This window comes from Lolium rigidum, chromosome 3 (assembly GCF_022539505.1).
Source record: "Lolium rigidum isolate FL_2022 chromosome 3, APGP_CSIRO_Lrig_0.1, whole genome shotgun sequence".
NCBI classification, from domain to species: domain Eukaryota; kingdom Viridiplantae; phylum Streptophyta; class Magnoliopsida; order Poales; family Poaceae; genus Lolium; species Lolium rigidum.
This window is the reverse complement of record NC_061510.1, coordinates 160,562,692-160,569,924: the sequence shown is the minus strand read 5'-3', so window position 1 is coordinate 160,569,924 and position 7,233 is coordinate 160,562,692. Positions and strand designations below refer to the sequence as shown.

The 7,233-nt window shown below is 43.1% G+C and overlaps 1 long non-coding RNA gene across 1 annotated transcript; it reads left to right on the top strand.

Moving 5' to 3' along the window:
- The first annotated feature begins 621 nt into the window (after positions 1-621).
- LOC124698531 lies at positions 622-1,047 on the top strand. Its single transcript, XR_007000999.1, has 2 exons — positions 622-851; positions 979-1,047. It is a non-coding gene; the product is annotated as an uncharacterized LOC124698531 (long non-coding RNA).
- The last annotated feature ends 6,186 nt before the right edge of the window (positions 1,048-7,233 follow it).

The window sequence follows — 7,233 nt, the reverse complement described above, 5'->3', positions numbered from 1 at the left end:
AAATGAGCGTGTGGAAACAACATGGCATACAAATATATGTGTTGCTTCCAAGTAAAAAAACTGATAGGACCAGTTTCTCGTCCAAGCGTGGCCGGACCTCATCAAAAGACTTTGCATCATATGCATATAGAGGGAAGTTCTCAGGCTCAGTCACAATCTCCTTTTCTCTTGTGTTCTGTGAAATTTGGATCCTATGACAATGACCTGCTGCTCTATAGTTGTTCTGCGGGCTGACGATCATAAACGAACCGAGCTTGTAAACCATGCCTTCCATTAGTTTGTCTTTAAATTGGTCTATCCGGTCTGCGAGTAGACAACCTTCTATCGTGGTGCCCTACAAAGTCAGTACAGTATAAATATACATCTGATTGGAACAAAAAATAGTTTTTTTTAGCAAGACATGTTGCCCGTGGCTAAAACCTAAAGGTTCTGACTGGATGCATTTTGTGTACAGGCGACAATGACTGAGTGGACAGCGCAAGTGCTCATGTTGGCAGTGACAAAAAGATATATCGAAAATTAAAGGTAGTAAAGGATAATGCTGAATAGAACAGAGCGAGTACGAAAAAATAGCTAATTAGGCTTGTATGATTTTAGACGGCAGTGCTACTGATAGTTTAATTATGTAGAGGAAATGTAAAAAATTGATAAATAATTGGATCTTATGAGTAGACTAACTGCATATGTCTCATGTGCAGTAAATGGTAAAGGGATGGATAGTGGATGCAGGTGTGAACAAAGTACCAGGTGATCAACGAACATGAATCCTATCTCATAGAGTTCATGCTGCTTGTTCATGTTCTCCCACATCCGTGTGATGCGCACAACAGCACACCTCGGAGATCCTAAAGGTTTGATATCTCTGACTGAGGTTGCTTGCATTGGTACTTTAGAAGTTTCCTGCAACATAGAATGATTAGTATACATCGATATCCATAATAAACGTGCAACAAATTGAAATGCCAGTAACCATAATAGGTGAACAGTAAAGTGCAGACTATTGGACAGATCTAAGCCAGGAAATAAGTGCAAACAATCAGGATCAGGGAAAACAACAGAGATATGTTATGTGCAAACAACGAGCAACACAATGATGAACGGAAGATCCACCCTGACCGAGAAGGCGAAGAATTGTGAAAAGAACCACCAGTCGGCAGAGGAACACCAGAGGCAGCAGGCAGAAAAGGAACAACCACAGCTGCGAAGCAATGACCACGGCTAGCAGCGGCAGCGGGAACAACACTGTGGAGACGACGATCCCGATATGGAGGCGGAGAAACCGAAGACGAATGTGGTCGTACACGCCGGCGAACAGGTCCCCGGCGTACACGTCCAACAGTCCGCATAACAGCTGGAGAATCAGAAGCAAGCAAGATGGAAACCCCAGACTGCAGATGATCAAAGCCATCGGAGACATCGGCAACAACGGAATCAACAACTGGAGCACCAAGCAGAGGATCCCTGGCACGTCCACAGGAACGCGATGAGCAAGGTACCGGCGGCCTGGAAGATAGGTCACCGAGGCCCGACAGTGACGGAGCGCTGAAGATGGAGGCAAGGGCACGGACGTGCGAAGCCGGCGACATGACGGACAGCGGGGCGAGTGGGACGGACGACGGATCCAGCAGCAACATGGATGGCGGCTGAGCAGGAAAGAAGGTAGGTCGTCCAGCTCATGGTGCCGCGGCAGAAGCAATCCCAGAGACGGCGGTGCAGAAGCCGGCAGAGGCGGCGGCGCAGAAGTCGGCTGATCACGCCTATGGCCAGGCCCGCCATCCCTGCTCATACGAAAACCTGCAGAAAAAAAGACGAACTTAGAGCAGGTCTAACAGACCCCTTAAAAGGGCCAAACCCGTATAATAACCGCCGATATATGGGGTAGGGCTCTACCCGGCCGTCTAGCAGACCCCGTAAAATCGGCCCCCGCTCCGATTTTTGCTGTTTTCGGTTACGGGGCGGGTCTTCGCCCCTTACTTGTACGGGGCGGGAGGGTCAATACAGGGCCAACCCCTCACTCGTGGCGCGCTGAAGTTTCAGGAAATCTCAACTGCTTCCGCGCGACGGCCGCTGGCGCTCGTCTGGCCCATGGACCTGAACGATGCCGTCGAAGTCACGGAAGATGAAGGCGGGTGCTGCGGCAGCAGCGCGCGCTCCCCGCGGTTGCCGACCGCCGGCTCGGCTCGCCGGTCGCGCCGCGTGAATCGCGCCGTGGGCGCCATCCGCGGGTTGGCCGGCTTGAGGACGACTGCCGGCAGTCCGGCGACGGGTAGGCGCGCGGGGAGGCTCGGCGGCGGGTAGGCGCGCGGAGCGGCGGGCGCCCGTCCGGCGGCGGCGCCGCGGCCACGACGACGGAGGCGGACGAGGTGGAGCGGCGGCGCGCCGACGCCGCCGAGCTCGACGCGGAGCGAGGTCGCGGGAGGGCGGGGCGGGTACGGAGAGGGCGGGGGCGTGTCCGGGAGGGGCGAGGGCGGGGGCGGCGCACATCCGGGAGGGCGGGCGCGGGGGCGCGTCCGGGAGGAGCGGGGGTGCGGCGGGTCGAGGATGGAGGAGGAAGAAGGAGAGGAGGAAGAAAGAGGAAAAAAAAAGAAAAAAGAAATCGATTTGGCATATTCTCAGAATATGCTCTTTTACAGTTTAGGGATAAGGGGTCTGCTAGCTCGGACGAGTTTTCGACCGATTAAAATCGAATACAGGGCCCTCTACTCGTGTTATACGGGGCAGAAATTTAAGGGGTCTGTTAGACATGCTCTTAGGTAGGACGAATTGCCGCAAAAGATGATGAAGAAACAGAAGGAAACCAGTGAATCAGAAGATGGCAAAGGTGAAGACAAAGAAATCTGGATGAGGAAGACGGTGAAGTAAGCAACGCCGGGCTCTCCGATGCGGAACCGTAAGGTGAGGAATTGGTGGAAAACTTAAACTGCAAAGGAAAAAAGGACACGTAAAAAAGATACGTGTCAATCAGAGAAGGCCCAAAATCATGCACGATCGGTGGAGACCGGTAACACCGGAGATGGAAGGTAAACTGAAAGAGGGGAAAAGGAGGAAACCGCCCCAGAAAAAAGGGATCGACGTGCTGGCTCCCGCTGACTCCCGGTAATTGCGAGTTATACGGAGGAAAAAAAAGAAGAAACCAAAACTGACCTCCCGCATCAAGAGGATCCGATCGTGCATGCACAGGAAAAAATTGTACGTGTCTAAACGCCATTGGAGGAAAACACGGAGGTAACAGTATCCAAATCCACCCAAATCGCTCTCCTTTGAGTAAATGGGTTCAACTTTTATATAGTTTATAATGCTTTTTTTCCTCTGCAAATCCGCGAAAGTTAGCATCCATATCGATTCATACAATTACTTTCTTCCGAGCGTGACGCCCGTCTGGGTTCTCCGGCTTAGACCTTATGTTCGTTATGTATTTTCACAGTGTTTTACTTTTATATACACTTAGTAAATAGTGGTTGTCATAACTGTACTGTTACGGTATGCATCCTAGCTATGCAGAGGCCGAGTTATGGGAGTGGTGTTTTGGCACATGGGATCATATGATCTCTTTATTTTAAAATGCATCTTAGATACATTTTGAAACATCAAAAAATTTGAAACAAAAAATTCACACGAACATCTTCACATGCTACACGTCCACAAAGTTGTTTCGTCAAAATTCGACTTGTCTTGTGGCATGTGTAAAAAAGACAAAATTTAGTGCTTAAAATAAGCTTGGCACAACATAATTTTTCTCTTTTTTATATAGACTACAAAAAATATCGGTTTTTCTCGAAACTTGGCGTACGAACATATATTGTGGAGATCTAGAGGTAGAATTTTTTGTCAAAATTTTTGAACACTTAAAAATATATTTCTTGGTAGAGGGAGCATACGCATCCGGGAGCCAAATTGAATTTCCGCCGAGTTATTTGCTTTAAAAGTAATAAAGTACCCTTTATCGAAAAAAAAGAAATAAATCCTAGTTAGTTGGCTGTAAAATTTAAAATATTATATTCTTACTTAGTTAGAGTAAAGAGAAGTGGAGAGAGAGAGAGAGAGAGAGAAGTAGTGGGCTCTCATGGAGCAGACACCTCTAGCATGTGCTCTTAGGCACTTTGTGAGAGTGAAATATGAGACATATATTAATTATTAAGTAGTACATCTTTATAGCTCACTATTGTACAGATAACCTATAAATTAGTTATAGATGACATGACACTTGGCTTATGGCCAACATTTAGCTACATTATTAAACTTGCTCTAATGTTCTCTAATGTGTCTGGTATTCTCATTGTTATAAAGACTAGCACATTGGCGTTTTGAGCAATGCGAAATAATGATAGTAATATTATTTTACCGATATTGTCGTCGCTGGTGACATTGCGATAAAGCTCACACAATGTGTCTCCAGGCAAGGTCTCTGGAACTGCGCGGTGCCCTAGTGGTTGAGGAAGGGGTTCACTCAACAATTAGAGTTCAGATTTTGTCATTGGTTCCTTTTTAGTACTAGTAAGATTGCCCGTGCAATGCACGTCTCCATTAATACAGAAAATCAGTATACAAAAAATAGAATTAAGACCTATAAATGTCCGAGGTAATAAAAACGCTCAACATAATGACATGCATTTGCATTTAGAACAATGTTTGACTTTGCATAACATCAACATTTAAACTCATATTTATCAAAAAAAAACATTTAAACTCATATGAATAGACTGGTTGCTGAAAGGAGTTCATAACATGATTGGCTGTTCAAGGATTGCTGAGAGATTGTGCTTTGGTTGGACAAACTGATTGCTACAAGTTTGTTAGATCATGAGAGCTTCCAAAAAATTAATCTTGTACCTTCTCTCTCAAACAACCTTGTCACTAAACAGGGAACTTGCTATAGAACTCACTATGAACGTCGGCAACTCTTCAAGACCTTGAACTCAAATAAGTACACGGCCAAACAATGTATATTCTTCATGCAGTGGGATTTCATGAGTAAATGATCAAATAAGGAGTAACACATGTTTTTACGAATGGCAAACAAATAAATCCACGGCGTAGGTAGTCATGCAATTTTTTTAGCATAAGCATTCAATATTAAAAAAATACAACAATATTAGAACAATAGAATTGATTTGTGAAAGATGGTTCAGCAGAACCATATGAAGTTCCCAGTGTATACAAAAATACAAATGGTTGGTTATACTGGCATTAGGTGTCAGTACATAGACAACAGATTGGATCATTTGGTTGCAGAAAATAGCCGTGAGATGCTACCGTGAAGTGCATCATAAAACATTATATTCAAAATCACATGCCAAGTGATTTCTCAAACTCAAGAAATATGATAACATGAACATACATGAAGCTAATGGTCTAATGTATTCTTGAGATGGCAATACAGAAATAGCAAAACCCATATGCATGCACTGCTACAAAATACTATAGCAAATTCCATATGCCTGCACTGCTACAATACATCTTTTCTTGTTGAGAAATAGCAAAACCCATATGCCTGCACTGCTACAGAATACTATAGCAAATTCCAGTCATTATGAAATTATCTCAAATTATAGTCGTTATTATCAAATTATCTCACTGAAAATAGGGATTTTAATCGCATTCAGTTTAAAAGCTTGATTGCAGTCCTAAACAAAGCAGTGGTGAATTTGCTTCTTCTTTCCACTCTCAGGCTCACTGCAACTGAAAATGTCTTCTTCACTCCACTGGAATAAGGCATCATTACAGTACCCTACTTGAAAAGTTGAACTCGGTTTGTTTTCAAGAAATCAACATGATAACATCAACAGCGACCTGCAGCATCCAGACATGCTCTCTGCTGAATTAGATCCCATGTTGCAGACCCTTAGCTGCAACGTTCACCTAGAGTGGCTGGCCATCCAACTCCTAGAGTTATGATAACAAGTTAACACAGATTAGCCACCCCAATTTGCATCAATTATACAATACTCAGAATGTATATACTGGTACACTTGCCACTCAAATTAACATATGTCCACACAAACAGAACGAAAAGGGTAATATCTGGATCGTTCTTTTCAGGCTCACACACAAGTAAATGCTACTACTAAGCACAAGTGACTACTGAATTTCAAACTCTGCACAACAAGACAACAACCAACCTCTGGATATTTCATATTTACAGCGGTAGGCAAAGCATTACCTATACAAGTATTTACTCTGGCTAGAAAGTAGAAACAATTCCTCAAACCTGCAAACTTAACAAAGAAGGGCAATTACCGGTCCTCCTGATACAACTTGGTTCCTGATGGGAGGTAGGGTTAGCACAAACATACACCATCTATTAGAGCAAGACCACATAATGATGTTGCAATATATTGTATTTTTAGTGCGATGTCCTATGGAAATTGTAAACAAACATTACACCAGCACATTCAGAAAATCATCATGTAGAATAAGATTAGTTGATTTTATAAGTAACTTGTGCTAAAAATAGAAGATGCAAAATTTGGAATCACTAACCAAGGTTTTTAGTGAGAAATGGAGGATCGGGTCGCTCTCGTGCTTCCGCCTGCGTCCTACAAGTACATGAGATATGCCTAGCAAATCATATTTCATTAGCTGTGGTCTTTCTCTTGCGCTTAGTCTTCACAATAAATTGGCCAATAATGGAACGTTGCAATATATGCGCCTATATTTTCTTTTTTACATCTTGTAAAAAATAGGTGTTTTGTTACTCGCCGACAAACAAGATTTCTGTTCTACATGTTCGAAATCTGGAATGTGTAAGAATTTAAATAAACAAATTGCAGAAAGAAAAAGCTGTGTTATTATACCCAAGTGAAAACTACCGTTTGTAGCATCAGAACGCCATCAATAAGGTCTGAAGTGCTTAAACATTCTCCCATCGTGTCTACTGCATGTGTATTGTCTTTATAAATTGGAACGGATATGGTGCGTATTAAAAAATTTGTGTATCTCGGGTGTGTATCTGAACATTCTATGTTTCACACACAAAAATTTGTGAAAAAAAAATACATTTTGTATGGCCTACGTAAAAACATGTCTTGTGAAAGATATCTTAGATCGCCGAAAATATTTTTTTACACAGCCCATAAAAATATTTTTTTTGCGAAACTTAGTGTGTAAACATATAATATTAAGATGTACACTTAGATATTATATTTTAAAATATTTAGATATTTTAAATATTTTTTAAAACAACAAGTGCATCTACGCCGACGAGTCAAAGTGGATTTTTCCAAATCAACTTCC